Genomic DNA, 23,307 nt, shown 5'->3' with positions numbered 1-23,307 from the left:
GGCCGTCCGCCGTTCAGTGGCCTTGGCATTATCGTTTTTTATGTATCTGTTTTAGTCAAATTGCTTACAAAAACAGGATGTTTTTGTGTTTTATGTAATTGGTGCTGTTTGCACTTGGATACCTTTCGCATTTAGTTCTTTGGGCTTTTTAAAACTTGTGCTGTGTTGTGTGAGTGACTCAAACGTGTCAACTAGAGACTATTTCAATAAAAGTCGCTGTTACATCCTTTCCAAATGTTCATGGATGATCCCCATTGCAAAAAAATTCAGAAGACTTGAGAAACTATAGACAGGGAGATCATAACGACCTCTAGCATAAACTGCTACTCTTTCTTTCCCCTTTATATCCTCAAAACCTGTGGACACATCACCACTTACTTCAGAAGTGCATATGGTATTGTACAGCTTCCGTAACCTGTTCTTGACCTTAACTCTGCAAATATTTACACACATTCTAAATTTGATTATTGATAGTTTAACTTTTGGGCGTAGTCCTTTCAGTGGGGCTGTTGATACCAATAAAAATAGTGGTATGTGTTTGACGATCAGAACATAGCATTTTAACGTACTTTAATGGTACAAAATTTATTTGCTTCCATATGGCTTGAGCTTGCAATGTTGATTTAAATTTTTGCTCAGCAAGGAGTGCCAATATTGTTTCCAGTACTAATGTCTCAAATTTCCAATTATGTTAATACATATTTGGACAGTCCTCATCTTTTAAAAAATCCCAAAAGCTGAAAGAACTATAACAAATTATTCATCAGACTTGTGCCTTCGAGTCTTTCCTTCATATTTTCCCCAAATTGCCCTGTTTCAAAGGATTAGAAAGTAAGGAACTTACACTTTAAAGTCTATGAAGTAGATATTTAAAATCAGTTGCTGGTAAGGGGTTTTGCAGAAAGATACCTGGTACAGTATGCCATTTCTTTATTAATGCAATTTTGCTTTGAGTTAGGGCCTTGTTGATCATGCATCCTTTAGATATGGTACTCACTTGCATCCTGCAGATGTTCATTCTTTTGTAATAAAAAACAGGAGGAAAGCCTACTTGCAGCACAATCGTAGGCCTGTCTACTTAGAAGTAAATCCAGTGGGATTTATTCCTAGGTATAGGATTGCAACCTTAGATTGTATCTTCTGATAACTTTGTTATAGTTAACTGTACTGACTTGTTTCATACTTCATATCATGCAGCTACTTAGAATGTCCAAAGAGTTGAGCTGGGTGCTTAAGTTGTGTTAAAACAGTGTTTATTTCAGAAATGTAAGTTGCTAGAAGTAAGAAGTACTAATAGTTGATAAAAGCAGAGGCTTAATTTTGGGTAAGAATTCTCGTAGAGTTTTTGTTTTAATTTGCTTAGACTATTTCTTCAGAGGAGTTAAGGGAAATACTGCACAGAAAGGTTATATGGTAGGCTACTTCACGCTACTCAGCAACCAAGTAGGCTATTTAATAACAGCTGTTCAATAATAATAAATAGTGTGGAGAATTCCTTGATTATAAAATTTCATTCTAAATAGGTTATGTTTGCATGTAAGTCTACCAACAAACAGGTTAGTATAGGTACAATAAAACTGAGTGTTTCTTCCATCTGAAAGGGGAGTGTTTACTGTTAAAACAAACTGTAATGAGTGTCAGTACTGTTCCAAATAGTACTATCTTGGCAATATGGACAATACAGACACCTTCCTTTAAAAAGTAGTTCTCGTCATTTTTAGAGACTCACTGCATATTATTTGAAATTTTGAGAGACAGTTTCAATCTCTGGCTTTTGTAGCTGTGTATTCCATAATGAAAAAAGTAATTACAGTGGTAAGTTGGTCTGGAGGGGGAGCTAGTGCTAAAGCAAAACAACATTTAAATTTGTTAGAATTCTACAGACCTTACAGGACTGTTTCCCATTTGATTGTGGTATGTTCTTATTACGGTTATAATTGCTTAAAATGCTTCAAGGGAAAAGAAAACTATTTTTATTATGCTGTACTCTAATGCCTATTAATCCAAATATGTTCAAGAAGTTCATATAATAGTGTTTCTCACAAACAGTGCATAAAATGTTGGCTTGGAACATATGTCTGCAGACATATCTTAAATCATTTATTTTGTTCTGAAAGTAATGACTCTGTTTCAGTGTAAAAATAGTTTTTAGTGTAGATGTACTCTTCTTGTATTTCTTTTGCAACCTGGTTCATAACCAACTAAGTTATAGTACTTGGGTTTAACCTGAGTTGGACTGCAGTCCTAAACATACTTTCTAAGAAATAAGCCCATTTGAACCCAGTGAAACCATGCTTTTTAGTGTCATTGAACTCTTAAACTGCTTAAATCAAAGTACTTGCTGACTGGTTTTACAGTATAGTAACTTCTTAACCTACTCAACTGTTTATATATTTTTTGAAATATTAAGTGCTTTATAAATGCTTTTAAATAAATAAACCCAAGATTAGTCCTTTATGCACTTACTTGGGAGTAAGCCCCAGTGAATATAGTGGGACTTACTTTTGAGTAAATATACATAGACTTGGAAGAGGTTCTGTTGGTATCTTGAAGGTAACATTTAGGCCTGAGCCAAAATTCCTCTTGGTTCTTTTGCGTCCTTTTCTCATAGATAGGCTTCTTGTTTTGTTGGGGGCAAACATTGAAAAAAATGTGATATCATAATTATTTCTTTGTATTGATCGGTATTGGTGATTTGCGTTATTTGCTGTCTTGCTCTGTATGACATCAGCACCTCTTGTCAAGTATAGCACCTCTTGTCAAGTAGTGGTATAATTGCTACACTGGTGGCAGCTCTGGCTTTCATGTGTTTCAGTTCACTTCTATGTCACTTGTTCATGCCTAAGTTCAAAAATCATATCTGTATCTCAGATAAGGTCCTGTAATTAAGATAACTGTTCTGCACTTTGCTCTTTGTAGAAATCTTGGAACAGGGTTAAATAGTGTAAAGTGTGGGTTGTATCTGCCTTGTCAAGGCATTTTCTCATGGTGCTGTGTACAAATTTGTCCATTGTCAGCTTCTTCTGTGGAAGAAGCCTTAGTAGGCTGAGAGGTGGTATTTCATATTTTTGCTTTAAAATAATGATTCTTCACTTATGATGTAATTCTTGTGGTTAACTTGCAAGTAGGGACTTGTTTGTATTTTGTTAACCTGTATGCAGCTTTGCATGACAGTGAGCCACATACCAAGCGGAAGTGTTACAGAAGTGTAGTAGAAATTACTGAAATACAACTTGTTGTTAAGGAGAGCAAATGACACAGTATATGGATCCTTGTTCCTGGGTGGATTAGATTGACTTTCAGCCACTTTTCTAGCCATCTTCTCTCCAAGCTTCCCTCCCCCACTGCCTGTGATAGAAATCTGGGAGCTCAAAACAATAGTTTTTGAAACACATTCCCTCATGGCTTTAAAACGTGTTTCCAGGTGGAAGATGCTGCCTGCACAGTAGTATTAAAAGGTTAGGTTCTGTACTCCTCTTTGCCCTGGGATGGCTGCTCAACAAATAGAGTGCATTCCTCTCGTGTATGCATATATTGATTGATATATCTGATATGGTAGCACTCCATGTGTGTATAAAAAGAAGGTGTGTAAAAAGGGGCAGTGGATGCATGCCACTGAAGTTGCATATCTCTTTGGCCCTGCCGCAATGCATGGATGTCTGCACAGGTGGAGCCTATGTATGAATTCTTCCACATGAGCTGGAGTGCTGTGCAATTAGATATAACTTCTGGGGAAGCCTATGCACACGAGTTTCACCTAAGAAGAGTCTTCACTCATTGAATATCCATGCAATATGTTGCCCCTTTGAATATCTAGAGCCCCTTCACACAGTTGATAATAGTTAGGAGCAGCATTTAGGAATAATTCTTTAAGAAAAAAAAGTTTGACTGTACTAACAACACTTCTAGGGGTTTCAAATGTCTATGCAGAAAACAGTAATATAATTACTGTTGTTGTTGTTTTAAAAAACAACCAGCAGAAGTCCTTTAGGTCTGGAGGGTGTGTGTGTGTCAAAATCCAGTTTCAGGAGATGCCTTTATTTGTATTTTCATTGTTGGATTATTATTTTTATATTTTTATTTGTAAGCTGCTGTAAAAAAAAAAAAAGGCTTAGTAAATACATTTCTATTCTACTTTTCCAGAATAAAATTCTTCCCAAGATGGTTCAGATAATGTATCAAAGTACTGTACAACAGTAAAATACAGTAAACATAATTTAAAAGTGTCTTGTCTTTTTAATACAGTATAACATAATCCTATATTGTTAAAAGTATTGACTAACATCTGTTCAGTGCTAAAAATGCAACATAGTTCAGTCACCAATATCAGATTCCAAACCATAATTTGTTACCTTAAGCGAAGGTAAAATATCCAGTGACAGGGCCTTCCTAATATCATTCAGGTCGACTTCTATTTGAGAGTTGTGAGACCATTGCTGAAAAACCCCTCGCTTGCATGTCTGCCAGCTTAAGTTCTTTTGCTGACAGGCATTTCAGCAGGGTTTCAGATGCAGATCTGCTTTGCTTTGAGCAGTGCCTTTGGAGGGGAAAATTAGGGTATAAGTTTTAAAAATAAATAAGAACGTACCAAAATTGTAAGCAGTCTTCCAAGTTCTATTGTAACTTAGTTTTCAAAATTTTGACTGGCTTAGAGTTATGTGGAACCAGTCAGGGATTATGAACATGTGGCACTTAACTCCCATTAGTTTCAACTGATGTGGTCTGGGATGATAATTGGTGATTCAGCAAAGGCTGCAAGTTTCCCATTCTTGTTTTAAATTGTGGCCCCCAGCTGTTGTTGGACACAACTCCTATCTTCCCTAGCAAGTTAATTTATTCCCAGTAATAAAGGAAGGCAGTTCTGATAGGACAGTGAAGATGAGTTTAAGCTTCAAAGCAAGGGTTTATCTCTTTCTTTGCCACTGGATTTGCTGAAAGCACCAAAGGGTGAGTAGTAAGTATCTTATTCTGGTATTACTTCATCTTATCTTGCAGTGGTATGTATCCTGAGCCCTTGGGATGGGGATGGTTAAAATGTAATAAAATAAGTTTATTCTATTCCTGTTCTTCATGTTCTTGTTTCTTCTTCTGACCAGCCATAGTTGGCTGAAAGGTAATCTGAATCAATTTCCTTTACCATCAGAAGGGGAAATGCTACTTTCTTCACCACTTGACAATATATTTTAGAGAGAATAGTACTTTTTTGATGCTATGATGTTTATTAGTTCTCTCTTGCATCATGATGTGGAAATGATCATGATTATCTCTTCTATCAGCTTACACAGACCAGTGATGTGAGGGCACTTGCATTATCTCCTTGTTACTGATAACCTTTTCCTCCCTTTCCTTGAAGACTAGAAGCTGATAAGAGAACCAAGTTCAGCACACCCCTATAAATAAACTGGAAAACAATTTTTTTCTTCTCCAGCTATTAAGTAAATTTTGTCCCATCTGAGTATTTTTAAGGCTCCTGTTCTGTATGCTTGCTCTCTTCCGTGTTTCTGCAAAGTTATAAGGGAATTAGCAGTTTATTTCGCATTGTTGGCTCTCCAGGTTTTGCAGTTAAGCATTTGCTCATGTAGAGGTAGTATAGTGAAATGTGCTGCAGAGCTTCACTTTGATTTCTACTTGTTAAAGTTTGTATTGAACAAAATCTTTGCATGTGTGGAATGACTTCTGCACATGCAGTGCAACTTTCCCTTCTATCCCTTTTATTCTGCATGTCCCCTAAATCTGCTTTGAAGGGTTGGGGAAATGCACAGAGCGGGTGAAGGGGAGGAGAAGTTCCATTATGCTTATAGAAGTAATTCTGCATGTGCAGTTATTTAGTTGAACATGACCCTAAGACTACAGTCCTGTATACATTTCCCTGGGTATATGTTCCATTGGTCTTCTGAGTAAACAGGCCTAGGATCAGGTTGCACATAACTACCGGTATAAGTTGGAATAGACAAATTTGACAACAGTTGGAGATTTTTGTGGTGGCAGTGCATATATAGTCAGAGGTTTTCCAACATCACTGTCTGCCTTAAAGAAGGATTCTTGTTTCAAGTTTTCGTAGAAGAAGAAAAACTTCAGTGGAAGGCCTTTGTCTGTTCCTTTGAACCTGGTATTTTCATCAGGTGCAGTTTGCTTTTGTGGGGGAAACTTTTTCTTAAAGGCAGTTCACTTTTCTTGAAGTAAACAACATCTAAGGTTTAGAAGTGGGCACTATTCAATTTGATGCTCTGTTTCTGACTATTTGTGGCTTGATTTCCAAAATATTGAGAGGCAGGAATGGGAGAGAAGGAATGAAACTACCCTGGGGTGGTGGTGCTGTTGTTAAATTTCTGTCCTTCCTATTGATGTAGAAAAAACCTGCTCCTTCTTCCTTATGGGGTATGCAAGAGCCCGTATAGAGTCCTTAAGTGGGTTCCCTATCTGTAGGAGAAAATAACAGAGGCCAGCCAGAGACCAGGGACGCGGGTGGCACTGTGGGTTAAACCACAGAGCCTAGGACTTGCTGGTCAGAAGGTCAGCGGTTTGAATCCCCGTGATGGGCTGAGCTCCCCTTGCTCAGTCCCTGCTCCTGCCAACCTAGCAGTTTGAAAGCACGTCAAAGTGCAAGTAGATAAATAGGTATCACTCTGGCGGGAAGGTAAACGGCGTTTCCGTGTGTTGCTCTGGTTCACCAGAAGCGGCTTAGTCATGCTGTACGCCGGCTCCCTCGGCCAATAAAGTGAGATGAGCGCTGCAACCCCAGAGTTGGTCACGACTGGACCTAATGGTCAGGGGTCCCTTAACCTTTACCTTTAACCAGAGACTATTGAGAAGCAAAGCAGCTAGTAAGCCTGATCTTTATTAAACTGTTGCAATAGAGTCCTCACTCACCACGTGCAGGAGGGAGGAGAAACCCAGAACAATGGTGTGCAAGCCCTTATATAGACTTTTGAAATTGCCCCCCCTGTAGCTCAAGACCACCCCCAAAAACATACATACACCACAGAAGGAGGTGGTCTACAACAATAATCCTTTCTGCCAGGATACCTGACAATGGCCAGTGATTGCTTTACTTGGGCAGCCTGCCCATTCTTTTGTGATGGTAAATACTTTAATTCCTGAATCCAGGTCACAGGCTCTCACCCTATTCATACCCAAACATGCCCTAAAGACAGGTAAGCAAAGGACAATGGAGAGGCTTTCCCATTTCCTTCCTCCTTGCAGAGAAATATTTGAAGTTAATTTGGGAGAGTCAAAATGGTTTCAGGATTGACACGTGGTTTATATACTTATGTATGTGTTTGCCTTGTAAATTTATGAACATTTAATTTATATATTTGAGACCTTAAGTTCTTATAACACCTCCCAAATTTCCATCCAGCCCTGTCCTCCTCAAGACAACAAACAACAAAATAGCAAAAAAAGGCAAACTTTTTTTTTTAAAGAAACCAATCAAATATTCTCACAGCTAAATAAGTTCAAGGTTGCTAGGAACAACATATTTCCGCCATCAAAGACCTGAGATTTGATGCTAGGTCTTTGGAATTGGAAATATGTGTTGGACAATTTCCCATTAAAGACTTTGAAGACTTCAGATGTGTTGTGTATCATCTAAATATTCAACGCAAGTATGTTAAGAGGATTATTATCTTTGACCTTAGTAATATGTATGAAATGCACTGTAGTGTGTAAACCTCAGAGCAAAATGAAAGTAAAACATAAGATGCATTAAAAGATAATTGTTTTGCAAAATGCAGCTACAGAAGCAAAGAGATCCTCATGAATCACTTCACATTATTTCATGTGCTCAGTTATCCATTCAATGCATAAATGAAACCAGAAGCTATGATCTACTTCACTTAAATTCAATAACCAATAACAGGAGTTAAAATAAAGTCATGTGTTTCTAAATAGGAACCCCTTTTATAATCACGTGGTAAATAAACCTTAAATAATACTAACCTAGTAAAGGGCTGCATGATATGTGATGCAGACACTTTATGATGTCAGACACTCCTGACGTAAAAATTTCAACCTTTGGATACTCTTGGATTTACTACTGTTCCTCTGCAGCTGTAGCTAGGAGCCAAACTCTGCAGAGAAATCCTTTAGTGCAGGAACCCTTGGCCCTCCAGATGTTGCTGAACTACAGTTCCCATCAGCCCCTAAGAGCATGGCCAATGGTCAGGGATGATGGGAGCTGTAGTTCAGAATATCTAGAGACAGAAATGCCCCACATTACCCATGATTAGCATGGCTGTTTGGCACTAGATTATCAGATTAGCAATATGTGCCTTAGGGCAGGAGGAAGAAGCATAGAAGTTGCCCTTGCTACCAACTTCATTCTCTTTTAGGAACTTGAATGAAATGCTGCATGGAGAGGGCTCTTTGCTTTCCCATTCTTGACATACTCTATTGTATCTTCCCAATAAGAAAAGGTTAAAATGCTTAGTTTTTATTAAAAAAAAAGTTTAGGAAAGAGGCAGCTAAGGGGAGGACTTGGCTGAGATTTATAAAATTCTGTTATGGTGTGGAGAAAGGTGGATTTTTCTTTCTTTCACACAGTAGTAGAGCTTGGCCTCCCAGTGAACTTTATTGAAAACAAAATGAAGTACTACTTTACATAATAAGTTATTAAGGAATTAGCTGCCCATGGATGGGGTGATGACCACTGACATACTTAAAATGGGTTTACACAAATTCATAAAATATGGGTATCAACACTCTGCATCTGTATTGGATATGTTATATCACTTGTGTGTTTTCTCCCCATGGCTCCTATGCGATGAAGAGTGAGATGCAAGTTTATTTAATAATGATGGTGATGGTAATGATAGTAGTAGTAGCTATTAGTTATCATGGCCAAATGAAGCTTTGTCTATGTGCTTAGGAATGCTATCTGCTGGGTGTGGAATCTATATGGGGAGGGTTCCTTTGTTCCTTGCTTGTGACTTCTTAAAAGCATCTGATTGATCTGTTGGAATCAGGATGATTGACTAAATGGATTTCTGGTCCAATCTAGCAGGTAACGTCTGCAAACATATAATAAAATACATTAATCTTTTGTTACGAACATGCAGCTCACAAGTGATCCTTAAGTGATTAATACCTGAGTGAAAATATATTCTTGATGATGCTCTGGTTTAGTTGGATGATAAGTCTTTAGAGTACAGTGGTAACTCGGGTTACATATGCTTCAGGTTACAGACTCCGCTAACCCAGAAATACTACCTCGGGTTAAGAACTTTGCTTCAGGATGAGAACAGAAATTGTGCTCTGGTGGCGCGGCAGCAGCAGGAGGTCCCATTAGCTAAAGTGGTGCTTCAGGTTAAGAACCATTTCAGGTTAAGAACGGACCTCCAGAACGAATTAAGTTCTTAACCCAAGGTACCACTGTAATCAGGTTTCGTTTGTTGATATTCTTTGACTGTTACAGTGTTAATAAGTACGACTGTTACAGTGTTAATAAGTAATTTAATACAGTGTTACTAAATAATCTGAAATTTTAAGCAAGTTGATATGTGTTAAATAACCTAGCTGTCCACACGGATATACATGCTTGCTGAATTGATCTTCTTGACCTTATTATGTTAGCCCCTTTCTCAGTTTTGAAATTCACCATAGCTGAATTGAACTCTAGCCTTCTGGAGTTCTTAGAGTGTCAACAAGCATGTGAATAGGAACAAAGTGGTAGGGAATTGTATACTTGGCCTTTCAAAAAGCTTTTGATAGTCTATCACATAATGCTTCAGAGTAAACTTCACAGTCATGGCTCATCTTATTGATTGGTAACTGGTTAAAGAAAAAGAAGTAGAGTAGGAAGAAATGTACTGTTATTGGATGGAAGGAGTAAGAAGTGGGGTATTTCCAGACTAGCTGAATGGGTATTAAAGTGGGCAGTGTGTTCATTGTTTGCAAGATTATAACACTTTAAAAAAGAAAAGAAAAAGCCTAACTGCACATGTACAGTAATGAGAAACCGAACAGGAAAGTAATCTTAGGGTTGTGATGTATAGTTGAATGAAAACACCAACTTGACGTCAGATTCAACTAAACAGTTATGCCAGTGGGACCAGGTCAATGAGTGTCACAAGCGCAACGAAGATTTCCCTCCCCAACCTAACCCACTACACATGTCCCCTCTACATTGGCTGTGCACTGACAGAATGATCATCTTAACACAACTTTGAATTCCACCCTTGGTGTGTGCCAGCTGTGATGAGGGCAAATCCAATGCTAGTAATCATTAAGCAATGCACTGAAAACAAAACTTCCAGTATTGTGATATCCTTATATAAATGTACGGCACAGTCACTCTTGGAATACTGTGTATAGTTCTGTGTATAGTACCCATTTCTCCAGCAGTAAAAAAAAGTTTTAAAATACAGTGGTACCTCGGATTAAGTACCAGTGTAATAAATTTCAATAGGACTGGTCTAGGGAGACTAGGGGATCCTTTTGAACCTCCATTTTGATTTTATTTCCCTTCGAATAAACTCAAACCAATCAGGAGTATCTCAGAAATGTATTGAAAATTTTATAACGCTAGGACAGGACTATGAAGATACTTACTTGCTATGTGTGTTTAAACAAGATTGAGAGAGAATTACTGAATGAGCAAAGATCTAGGTTCCTGTTCACTGCTGAGGAAGCGTGACTTAACTGTGTGCACACTCATGAAAGCAAGCATACAACTAAAGCTCTGTTGGGTGCTAAGTATTAATAAACAGCAAGGTTAGAGTGTTCACTGTTTCTTTGCTGAAAGAGGAGGATAGGGAAAGAGCCAGAACTGGTGGAGGCCATGCAACTTTTCTCATATCAGAAAACTGGGACAGCTGTAAAATACTTTTCAGTTAGATGCTATTTGCAAGGGAGCAAGTTGTGGAGAAAACTGGAAGTTGGCCACACACCCTGTGACATCTTCCCAGGTCTAGTGGGCACCAACTGCCAATGTTCCAAACTCCTATCTTGCTTTCTTTACTGGAGCAGGTAGGGGAAGAAAAAAGTTCCACAACCAGTAGTTCTAATGGACAACCCCTTACTTTAGCCTGCAAGAAGTGGGAAGGAAGATGGCTATATTTTCATCCTCCAAGGATGAAGGAGGAAGAACCCTTCTTCAAGGGTTAAAAACATTGGCCTAGAGGTAGAAGGCATGTGAAACCTGGTCACTAATGTTTTATGTCTGTGATATATTGCCCCAACTACTTTCCTGAAAGAGAATTAGCTAGCTTCAGGTCAGGAAAACATTGTGGTTTTTTAAAACATGTTTTTATTAAGATTTTCTTGCGTAACAATAGAACATACAAAACCTCTTTTTTCAAGTCATAGAACCATTCAAACAGATCAGTCATATTCAGGGTGAGACATTACTGTTCCAGGCAATATGGGGTTGTGGGAAATAAGTTTCAGAGAGAGTTCTCTTCCTTTGGCTGAGATAGTTTTAAAGGGTAGCTTGGTTGATGACCTCCACTGAATCTGGTAGCTTGCAGTGTGGGAGAGTCTGCATAGTTTCCCTTCCCACTTAAAACAGGATTCTTATTACTTCCAATCATTCACCACTGTGTGAACCAAATGCTGTCTCCCCTAGTCAGTATATTATAAAGATGATAATATAAAAAGTGCTCTCCATATGTGCAACCAAGCAAAGATATAAAGCAATCAAGGGAGCAAGTGCTTTTAGGTCACCATAGGTTTGAATTTGGGACGTGGGTGGCGCTGTGGGTTAAATCACAGATCCTAGGGCTTGCCGATCAGAAGGTTGGCGGTTTGAATCCCCGCGACGAGGTGAGCTCCCATTGCTCAGTCCCTGCTCCTGCCAACCTAGCAGTTCGAAAGCACAAAGTGCAAGTAGATAAATAGGTACCACTCCTGCGGGAAGGTAAACGGCTTTTCCTTGCACTGCTCTGGTTCGCCAGAAGCAGCATAGTCATGCTGGCCACATGACCCTACTGCCTATCTGCAACCCTTCTTTCAAAACTTAATTTCAGCAGGTAGCGTGGTAAGGGGAGGCAACCATGCAGATTCCAGGGAAGGCTTCTTCAGGTGCATATATGAAAATGATTTGGGCTTCAGGTGCATATATGAAAATGACTTTAGAAAATGACTTTGGGCTGATAACTGGGTGAAGTGTTAGTAGATGAAAACATATTTTCCAAATGGTAATGGTTGGTTATGGAAAGAGCTTTGAAAGTAGAGCTTTTTAAAGTTTCAACTTCCTGAATATTGGCTGTATTAATTTCTTTTCCAGTGATGCAAGATCTGTTGAAAGCATAATGTAGACTTGGGAGTAAGACTGCATCTTGCTGCCCTTCACTCAGGACTCAACTTAAAAAACAAAAACAGATTAGCAAAATTTGCTGGTGTTTATGGGTTACAGGGAGAGCTATATTGAGAGCTATAAAAAACAAAAAACAAAAACAGATTAGCAAAATTTTCTGGTGCTTATGGGTTACAGGGAAAGCTATACTGAAGTTCTAGTTTGAGGATCCTCCTATTATATTGGTCTCTGTAGGCCAATATAATAGACTGTTGTATCTTCTTCAATGCTTTTCAGAAGATTCTTCTCCATTTCTTGCTTTGATATGTGTGACTGCAGAAAGAAACACTGGAAGAACACTAAGAAGTAAACAACTCTGTTTTTCTTCTACATGCCTCCATAGGGAATTCTGAATAGATGGTACCTTTGAAAAGCTTATAACTTAGCAGGTAGCTACAAGTTCCTTTCCCAGGGGATGGGAGAGGACTTGGAGAGCTGGTATCAAGCTAATTCTTGGCCTTTTTGCAGTTTGTCCCACCACCAGCCAGGGAATACTTCCTTCACAGACTGAAGTTGGATTCTCTCTTTCTTTTTGACACTTCCTGCCATTCTCAGTTTCTTATTAAGATGTGAAACCATGAACCGCCTGCCATACCTGGTATTTCTGCTCCCCCTCCCACCATATATATGACCATTAACTCCTGGCTGTTTTACATTTCTCCAGGACTCTGGTGGTGCTTCCTCCATACTAAACCTTTGTGGTAAGCAGCCTCCCTTGTCTCTTGTTTAAAATATCATTCACTTATACTGAAAGAAGTGGTCATTGTTTATACATAAGATCTGATAAAATATTTTAATTGTCTCTCAATCAGTCTCAGTTTTCTTAAGATATTTGAATTTCATAACTTGAGAAATCAAATTTCAACGTTTTTTATTTAATTCATCCTTTCATTAGACTTTGTATGTGTGTCCCTCAGGAATAAGTATTATACAAAATTATTTCCTAAGGGCAAAATTAGAATGATCAAGTGCTAGTGTAGTAATCAGTACAGAAAATATCAAATTCTGCCATTTAGAATCCATCATATAAGTATGTACAGTAATGGGGAGCAAAAAGTCAGCTATTGAGTTCTTGGTAGTTTTCCACTCCAATGTTAAAGAATTGTGAAGTTAGAGATAGTATGACCTTCAGCAGTATTTGAGCACAGGTGCAGGGGATATTCAGCATGAACACATGATTATAATTCACTATTGTGTTTATCAGTCTCTGTTTTCTGGCATTTAAAAAAGTGATCGTTGTTTTTGACCACTTCCCCTCCTTAAGAAGATTGTTCTTCATAAGCACATCAAAATTTCATTTTCAACATGAGTAGAACTGGAAGAACTCTTTTGACTCCATTCATGGGTAAACTTTAAGTCTTCATATTGATGGAAATAAGTAGTCAGCAGAGGTGGAACAACTTGAGGGCATCCACTTTCAATTGTGTGTGTCTTGAATTGCACATCATTTCCAGTGAGATTGTTTCTTTGTGTAAACTAATAATACACCTAGAATTTCCTGTAAACTAATAATACACCTAGAATTTCCTGATGTGGGGGACTGTGTGACTAAATGTTAACCTTAATGCAATATCCTTGCCTGTCCTGTGTAGCACACTAAAAAAATATATCAGCCAGCCGTGCATGTAGAGCTAGAGTCTGGGGGCTTATGTAGTTACTTTTACTCAAGTGTCAGTGTCATAGTACACATAAATGGGTATCACATTGGATATGAATGAACACATGTATAAACTGTTTCCTTTTTGAATGAAAGCAAGCAGGAGCCAGATCTTTTTTTAGGGCTGTGGATGGACACCCTGTTACAATTTGCAGCTCCAATTTGTGAATCTAGATTTGGCACAATCTGGTTTTAACCATTCTAGGACCATTGTGAATCTGAATTTTGCAAATTGCCAGAAATCTCATTGACCTGTATAGTGAAAGGAAAATAACCATACCTTTCTTGTTTTTGACACAGGGGCATGAAGTTTGGGGACATGGTAGCTCTTATAGAGGGGATTAACCCTGCCAAATTTTGGATCAATAGCGCTATGATTTTATCAGAGTCACCTTTAAATTTAGCTTTTTCCTAAAAAGATTTTTTTAAAAGAATGGACTACGAGTGCTCAGTCACACCATTTCCCATGTATGTGTATTTGCCCCATTCCAGAATGCTGAGGTTTTTGTTTTAAAATAGGTTTGAGATATGAGGTACTGGTGTAAGGATCTGACTATTATAAGCAAGCAGCAGCATAGAGATAAAAATATACATAGGGACATGGAATTTGAAGATATCATAGCTCCTATAGAAATGATTAACATGTTCAATTGGAGGTGGGTAATTCCAGGGATCTTCATGTTTGCCATCTTTACAGTTTACTACCCCTCCTTTTTCTTAAAAAAGATCCTGCCATATTGAGGGCAGATTGCAAGCAGTAGCCATGAGTGAAGGGAAAATCAAAATACTATTTAATAATAATCACTGTGGGTAGCAACTGCAAGAGCAGTAGTAATTCTGAAGTCAGAATTCTGGCTAACATGCACATTAATTTTGGCTGACTGGTTAATAATACAAAAGTTTTGTGTAAACCCACTAGGTTACACCTCCCAAGCTGCTTAGCAATTGCAGCTGCTCACCTACCTCTTACTCCTCTCCTCACTCTAGCATTCTCCTTGTATGGTGTTGGAGAGACACTGGTTTTCTGAGATATTCCTTTGAGCTATAAATCTGTACAAATCTGTATGAACCTATTTGGGGAAAAACTGGATCCACTCTGTAATTTTATCTGCTTTTACCCATTCCAAACAGGATATAAATCTGCTTGGACAGGCCTGATTTGGTTCAGAATTTAGACAAATCTGGTGCACAGACCTAATCTTTTTACAGTTGATGTTTATCAGTATTTTAGAGAGGAAAGTAGTAATGTATGTACATATGTGCACTCTTTGTATCTATTCTGTGATTTTATTTTAATTTTTTGCACCATGGGAATATGTGCTCTGCCTAACTTGGTTGGCAGGATAGGCACAACTAGTTTAGTTTTGGATGTAATTGCAAACTATTACACAAACTAGGACATGTTCAGAGCATGTGAGGGGAGGAAGGAGTGGAAGGATGAAATAAATGTGTAGAGACTGGAGTGTTTGAGCATGAAATACTGATCCATGATTTAGTTTTAAATGGTAACTGATGCAAACTGAAGAAATCTTTTTAAAATGTATGCAACTAATGGAGGGTGACCAGAATTTTTGACTTCTGCTTAGTGCATGAAAATAGTACAATCTGACTCTGAATATTGAAAGCACAGATTTTTATTTTATTTCACAATGGCAACATTTTATTTCACAATGGCAACTGCAAGGAGTTGCAGGCAGGAAAACTAGACCATTGCTGTTTGATACTGCTTTTAATACTGACTATTAGAAGGAAAAAAGAATGTGCCAGTTTGGGTGGGATCATCACTTGTTGACTGCAAATTCAGTGTGCTCCTTGTTGGTGCCTTGTTATTTTCCTGATTATGCTAGGTGATGCTGCTAGGTTGGAGAGGACCATATATGTCTGGCTGAGCAAAGTGAGGAATTTGGTTACACTTGCCCTTTTGACATTCTTATATGACATTCTATTTATTTTGTAATTTGATAACTCCCTTGGAGAATGAGATCTTGTATGACATTTAGTATACAAGTTGAAGATGCTTAATGTCCAGTTAAGGTTTCAAACTGATTTTAACTCTTGAAAAAAAAAAGTGTAAACTGCTTTTAAAGATGAATTCTAATGCAGTGCATTTCATTTTGCACTCAGTGCCATCATCTTGTTATAACCAGAAGCTTTTGTTTGTTTCATTTTGCCTTATCAGCAGCTAGGTTTTGTTTTTTTAAAAAGCTTGATGGTGTAATTCAGCATATGCACAGTTTATATGAACTGTAATAGCACATGCAGTGCTGTGCTGCTTTCTGGCTGCTGATTTGAGCTCATTTTGTAGTTTGCTATTTTCTTAAAAGAAATCTGAAGTGCCTTTCAGTAACAATGCTAAGTTAATAACTATAGCATCCATTAGAACCCTTTTCAGGAGGTTTTCCCCCTCAAGCAATTTACTAAACACTAGTTTTAAGTAGAGCATAAACTTGATCAAGTAAACATATCCTTTGTTGGCACTGCCTTCTGAAACTCAAACTCTTAACATATTAGTTAAAGATATATAAAACTTATGGGATAGGTTGCATTTACCAGCCAATTTCTGTTTGTAGAAATTGCTCTGGATTATGTTCTGTCACAACTTTATACGATAGTGAACAAGGATGCATGCATTGGATTAAAGAAGCAACCTGCTTTTGCTCTAAACATATAGCTGGTTTGGATTGTTTATTTTCCCCTGGAGGGATTTGCTCTTTGAAAGGCTGCACACACTTTGGCTTTGTAAAACAAAGTGTGCATGAGCTTCCTGGTGGTGGGGATGTGATACTGAGTTTATACAACAGCCTCTATGTGGCCCAAAATGGATGAGAGATTCCTTAATGTTTCTATTTTTAGCTAAGAGTAGGTGTTGCATCCCACACCCCCATTAGATTATGGCTGCAATATTGTGAAAGGTGGAGTTAACGATTTCCTTAATCTAAATCTCTCCCAGAGATTGCTTTTTTTAAAATAAATAATATTTATTAAAATTTTAAAGGTTACAAAAAGAAAAAGTAAAAACACCATATCAAACAAGAACAAAACGACACATCACAATAAGAAAGAGGAAGGGGAAAAAAACCCCCACAGCTAATCTTCCCATAACTTGTCTTTAATCTGCTTGTTTCCTTGACCTCCTCACACCTCCCTTTTTTGTATTCTAGTTCAGTTAACTATTTCAGCAAATCCTTTCCATCTTTTCCACTTTTTGTTCTGTAATTTATCTTAATATAATGTAACTTTACTTTCCCTCCTTTCACCAATTAACAGTCTATTTTTTCCTAAACCCTTATAACATTTCTGCTAAGACCACATAACTTCATTCCAACATCCTTCTAACATTCATTAATTTTACAATGTTTCTGTAGATAGTCTTTAAATTTCTTCCAATCTTCCTCCACCAACTCTTCTCCCTGGTCTCGGATTCTGCCAGTCATTTCCGCCAGTTTCATGTAGTCCATCACCTTCATCTGCCATTCTTCCCGGGTGGGTAGATCTTGTGTCTTCCAGTACTTTGCGATAAGTATTCTTGCTGCTGTTGTAGCATACATAAAGAAAGTTCTGTCCTTCTTTGACACCAATTGGCCGACCATGCCCAGGAGAAAGGCCTCTGGTTTCTTCAGAAAGGTATATTTAAATACCTTTTTCATTTCATTATAGATCATCTCCCAGAAAGTCTTAATCTTTGGGCATGTCCATCAAAGGTGAAAGAATGTACCTTCCGTCTCTTTACATTTCCAACATTTATTATCGGGCAAATGATAAATTTTTGCAAGCTTGACTGGTGTCATGTACCACCTGTAAATCATTTTCATTAAATTCTCTCTTAGGGCATTGCATGCCGTAAATTTCATACCTGTGGTCCATAACTGTTCCCAGTCAGCCATCATAATATTATGTCCGACATCTTGTGCCCATTTAATCATAGCAGATTTCACCGTTTCATCCTGAGTGTTCCATTTCAGCAGCAAGTTATACATTCTTGACAAGTTCTTAATTTTAGGATCTAACAGTTCCGTTTCCAATTTTGATTTTTCCACCTGGAAGCCAATTTTCTTGTCCAAATTGTAAGCCTCCGTTATTTGATAATAATGAAGCCAGTCTCGCACTTTGTTTTTTAGAGATCGCTATTTACCCCATAGCAAGCCTGCAGGGACTTGTGTTTCCTGTGCCTTAATCAGTTTTGCCTCTGTTTTGCAAAGGGAATTATAAACTGACCCATTAAAAGAGAACATTATGTTGAGAGCAAAGTAACTGTTCCTGATAACAGTTAAGTGTGTCAAATCCAGTGGAACCTCGTGTTATGGGCGGGATCTGTTCTGGAGGCCCGACCGTAACACGGAAGCGACGCAAGCCGAAGTGCTGCGTCTGTGCATGCGTGTGGCGCGATTTAGAGCTTCTGCACATGTGTGAGCGGCAAAACCTGGAAGTAACCCATTCTGGTACTTCCGGGTTGCTGCAGGACGCAACATGAAAACACGTAACCTGAAGCAGACTCAACATGAGGTATGACTGTATCTGAAATGATTATACTAATATGAAGCATTATCATAAACATAATACAATACTACAAACAGGGTGAAATTTCAAACTGAATACCTGCAGAATCATCCAGTCATACAAGTGGGGGGAAAGTACTTGCATGTGAGAATGCAAAACAACAACAACAAAACACCTGGAGAGAGAGAGAGGACATAACTAGGGTTGTTGTTTTGCTTGTTAGGTAAAATGAGGGCCATTCTTAAAATTATATTGAGTATAGTTGCACTGGCTGCCTGGTGGAAATCTAAGGCAATATTAGCAGGCCCCTCTACCCAACTGGTAATATTGTATATAAAAAGGCTTTTGGGTGTTGAACTGCTGGAATGCATTGTTATTGTTTATTAGATTTGTTAGTCACTTGGTTCCCAGAGGTAAACTTTACAATTTAGATTTGCACATTGTCCTTATATTCAGCAGAGGAGAGAATGTTCCAACTGTGGACAGCAGCTGCTCTAAGGACTTAACTGCAGTGTGCCAGTCAGGCTTCACATATGTTACTTCAGCACTCTTGGACTCTGTCACTATGGGGGTGTCCTTGCATTAAGATCCTTATATTCCAGGGTCCTTTGAGCATTAGAGTAGAAAGCTTGGCAGTCTTGTTGGGAGCTGCAACATAGACTTTGAATCAATACAGAGTTCCTTTAAGTAATAGTGGTTACCACTTGCCTTGACTGAGTTTCTATTTTGGTGCATATTGTCCCTGGGAAAGCTGCTACCTATCCTTCACCTGTTGACTGATTTGTACAGAATTGTCAAAGGTTAAGTAGAAGAAAACAAGAAAAACACTATTAGATCACCCCAAAGGCCCATCCAGTTCAACATTCAGTCCCCACAGCAGCCAACCAGATGCTTGTGGGAAGCCCACAAGAGCACATTAACCCAACAAGTAGTATATCCCCATAACAACTGGTAATCAGTGTTATACTGACACTGATATTAAAGAAAATATATATGCTATCATGACTCATAGCCACTGATAGCATTGGTTATTAAAATTCTATTTTTCCATAAGAAAATGAATTTGTTTTTTTTTCATTAAAAGGATTTTCAAATGCTATTTGAATATTGGGCAAGAACTACAAAAGAAGAAGAAAAAGTTGTATTATAGGTTTGATTTGCTATGCTTATGTTTAAGCCTGTTTTTAATAGAGCCATTCAATAGAGCTCATATGTATGTTCATATATCACATTTTCCTATGGATATGCACACTAAATCCTATACAGTAAAATACTGAAGCTAGAAGTGTTTGCTGAATATTTCACACACAGTAGTGTTGGCCTGGACATGTTTGAAATACTTGATATTGTAGACTTGATTTAGAACTATTCTGAGCCAGCACTGCAGCTTGGGTGATGGAAAACTGGTCACGGTGTGCCCACATAATGGCCCAAGTTGCAAATCATGGTACCATCAGTATTAGTGAGTCACTTTTCTTAAAAAGTAATCCAAAGCGACTTAAAACCATTTGAGAACAAAAGTAAAAGACAACAATACAAATTAAGAGGCTAAAAATATAGCTAAACAAAAGGCAGGGCAAAAAGTCCAGCCCCACCAGAAGAGGCCACAATACCACTTTCATAAGGGCCAGAAGTCCAGGTAAAGAGAAAGTTATTTGCCTGGTGCCTAAAACTTGATAGAGATATCACCAGATGGCACCTGGGGAGAACATTCCACATTAAACAATAACTTAAGACAATTTGGTACACACTGTTTTGACGTTCCTGTGGCACTCCTATTTTATTCCTGCTGCTGCTGTGCTGCAAATGAATCAGGCCAGAGTCTGACTTGTCATGTTTAAATATGAGTTCATGGCTTGTTTCTCCCAAACAAATTATGAGTGGTAAGCCAAGAACAAACTAGGGAGTAAGTTCTAGACTTGATTGACAAATTGAAAATGACAAATCACCAAGTCCAGATGGTACCCATCTTACAATTCTTAAAGAAATCTAATGTGAAATTGCTGATCTTCTAACAAAAATGCATAACATGCCACTGAGAACGGTCTCTTTCCCAGAGAACTGCAGCTAATTTGCCACCATTTTTTAAAAGTTCCCAGATCCCCACGTTGGGCAAAAAGATTATTGCATTACAGGGGTTTGGACTGTATGACCCTTGTGGTTCCTTCCTACTGTACAATTCTTTCTCTCCTCCCCCCTTTAAAAGCCAATTGTGTGAGTGTCTGTTCCTGGTAACTTAGTCGGACACATTATAAAAAGATAAAATTGTTGAGTATATAGAAGAACAAGTCTTGCTGGAAAAGAATTAACAGGGCAAAGTTAAATTCTGTCTCACTAAGCTTGTTTTTTTGAGTGTGTGAACAAGCACATGTATAGGTATAATCTGGTATTTATCTGGAGTTTCAAAAAAGTTATTACAACTTTTCAACAAAGGTCGCTGAGCAAACTTAGCAGTCATGGAATAAGATGAGACTTCCTTTTATGAGTTGGTAAAGAACAAGAAGGTGCAAGGAGGAATAAACAGACAGTTTTTTTTTAATGGAGGGATGTAACCTGTGCCGGAAACTCAGATATATAAACTAGGCATCAAATGGCTCCTTAAACCTTATGGTTACGGTCGCCACAACAGAATTTCTACTTGCCAGGGATTTGGGCTAATGATCCTCAGGATTCCTTCCAATGTTACAATCCTATGATTCTATTAGCTCAACTACATTACTTGACTATATCTTGCTCTAACAGCAGTTCATTTGTCTCAGTATTCAAGAAGGAGAAGCACACAAAGTAGAAATGGAAATGATATTAATTATGGACTAAGGCAGAGGTTTTTTAACTGTTCTTTGTGAGTTCCATTTGGGTGGCGTGTGGAAAGGCTGCAGCACAGACAACTATATATGTACTCATCCCTGTGCTTAATTTCCTTGATGTGATGATGGAGGATTGCATGCGAGTCAGCTGACTTGATGGAGATGTCAGTCACCAATCTGGCACCCAGAAATCGTATAATCGCAATTGGACCCACACCAATAGCAAAATGTGCTTGGCGCATGGGGAATTTCGAACACTGCATAACATGTGGGATCTCCCTAGGAGGACTTGTATTAGAGCCAATGCTTTTTAACTGGCATAAATGGCCTAGAGTAAGGGGTAAACAATGAGGTGGCCGGATTTGCTGATGTCAGAGTGATTTTGAGTGGTTAAAACAAAAAACGTTAGTGAATAACTCTGAAACAATCTCTCTAAACTGGATGACGGGACATAAGAATAAAGATGTTAAATCAAATTATTCCCTAGGACATTTTATTGGACATTAGTTAAATTTCTGATGCAAACTTAAATTGTCCAAAGCAGGTTACTCTTATTTGCAGGTTACTCTTATTTGCATGAAATAAATGCTTAAGTAATGGTTTTTTGGAAAATGTATACCTTAACCCATGAAATATTAAATTTCCACCAAATCTGTGCCTATTCAGTATATGAGTTGCACAACAATTAGTTGTTGCTGTTCACAGAATTGACTCAAATTATCACATTATTAAGCTGTTAAATTCACAGCTGGATCAAAGAGAAGTAGTCGCTGCCCCACATATAATGTCACTTTCCTATTTTCAGGAAATAAGTAAGAGAATTTTAAAGTGCCCTGATTTAGTTTTAATTTCAGCAGAATTAATTATAACTTTGTGATTATTACCTATACGGCATGCTTATTAAAACTAATGACTGACAAGGCTTTCTATATTTATGAAGTTTAGAATATTGCTCACATGGTCATCTAAAATTCTTGCAGAGTAGATATTATTTGTATTAGGCTATGCTTGGCTGTACCCTTTTTCTTGTTATTTCTATCTCCTGCCCTGTATACCTGAAGGAGGACCTCTACCCACATCGTTTAGCCCAGACACTGAGGTTCAGCACTGAGGGTCTTTTGGAGGTTCTCTCACTATGAGAAGTGAGGTTATAGGGAACCAGACAGAAGGCCTTCTCAGTAGTGGAAATATGATAAAATGGTTTTCTTGGGCTTTTTTGTAATTACTTTCATGACGTCTTGAATTGCAAATGTCCATATCTTGGATTTCAGCAGTACTAAATGTTGCTCTGGAAAGTTTGCCTAGTTCAGAGAGAACAAGAAAACTTTAGCAGGCCGTTGTTCTGTTCTTTACATGGCTTGAATTGTTCAGTGCTGGCTATTAAGTAAACTTCATTGACATAAGTTTTAAGTGAATGGTTAAAATGCCGCATTTTCATACTCTTCTTGCCCCCGCCCCCTGTAGTAGGAGCATTCGGGATTATAGATGAGACCTGCGGGTATAGGGTGGTGTGATGGGATGATGAGCTGCTTGTGCGTAAAGCTTAGTCCCTCAGAGTCTGGCCTGGTTATCAAAGCTCTGTCTATAGCGGAGCCCCCTAAAACATGACTCCCTCAATCGCTGGCAGAATCCGACAGTGGGCGTTTGCGGAAACGCTTCCAGCATAGAAGCTCCTTAGCGGAAACGCGCCTTCGGGATTCTCGGCGCGACAGTTTCCGGCGAGGGGTGGGTGTCCCTATAGGAGGTCCTGAAACTTCCCCACTGTTTTCGCTGGAAGTCTCTCTGAGCCATCCCTCCGATTCACTTTCCCTTGGAGCTCCTTCTCTCCCCCTGCTGGTTCCCTCCTCTGCTGCCGAGTCTCTCCTAACCTCCGTGAGCCCTTCCACCGCCTGCCCTTCCGATGGCAGTTCCCTGACAGGTGGTATATAAATTTAATAAATAAATAACAATAACAATAACATGAAAGCAAATGAAGTGGATCATTTTTGAGTATTTCTGTCAGTACCTTGGATATTGGAATCAATTACTTTCTTAACAGTTATAAAGATGAA

The 23,307-nt window shown here is 38.4% G+C and overlaps 1 protein-coding gene across 1 annotated transcript in view; it reads left to right on the top strand.

Moving 5' to 3' along the window:
• Window positions 1-23,307, top strand: part of FUT8 (fucosyltransferase 8) — a 73,796-nt gene that overhangs the window by 1,254 nt on the left and 49,235 nt on the right. The gene's annotated exons all lie outside the window — the stretch shown is intronic.

Source organism: Podarcis cretensis (assembly GCF_951804945.1).
Source record: "Podarcis cretensis genome assembly, chromosome: 1".
NCBI classification, from domain to species: Eukaryota; Metazoa; Chordata; class Lepidosauria; order Squamata; family Lacertidae; genus Podarcis; species Podarcis cretensis.
Note: the sequence above shows the minus strand (reverse complement) of the source record. Positions and strands in the feature narration are given on the sequence as shown.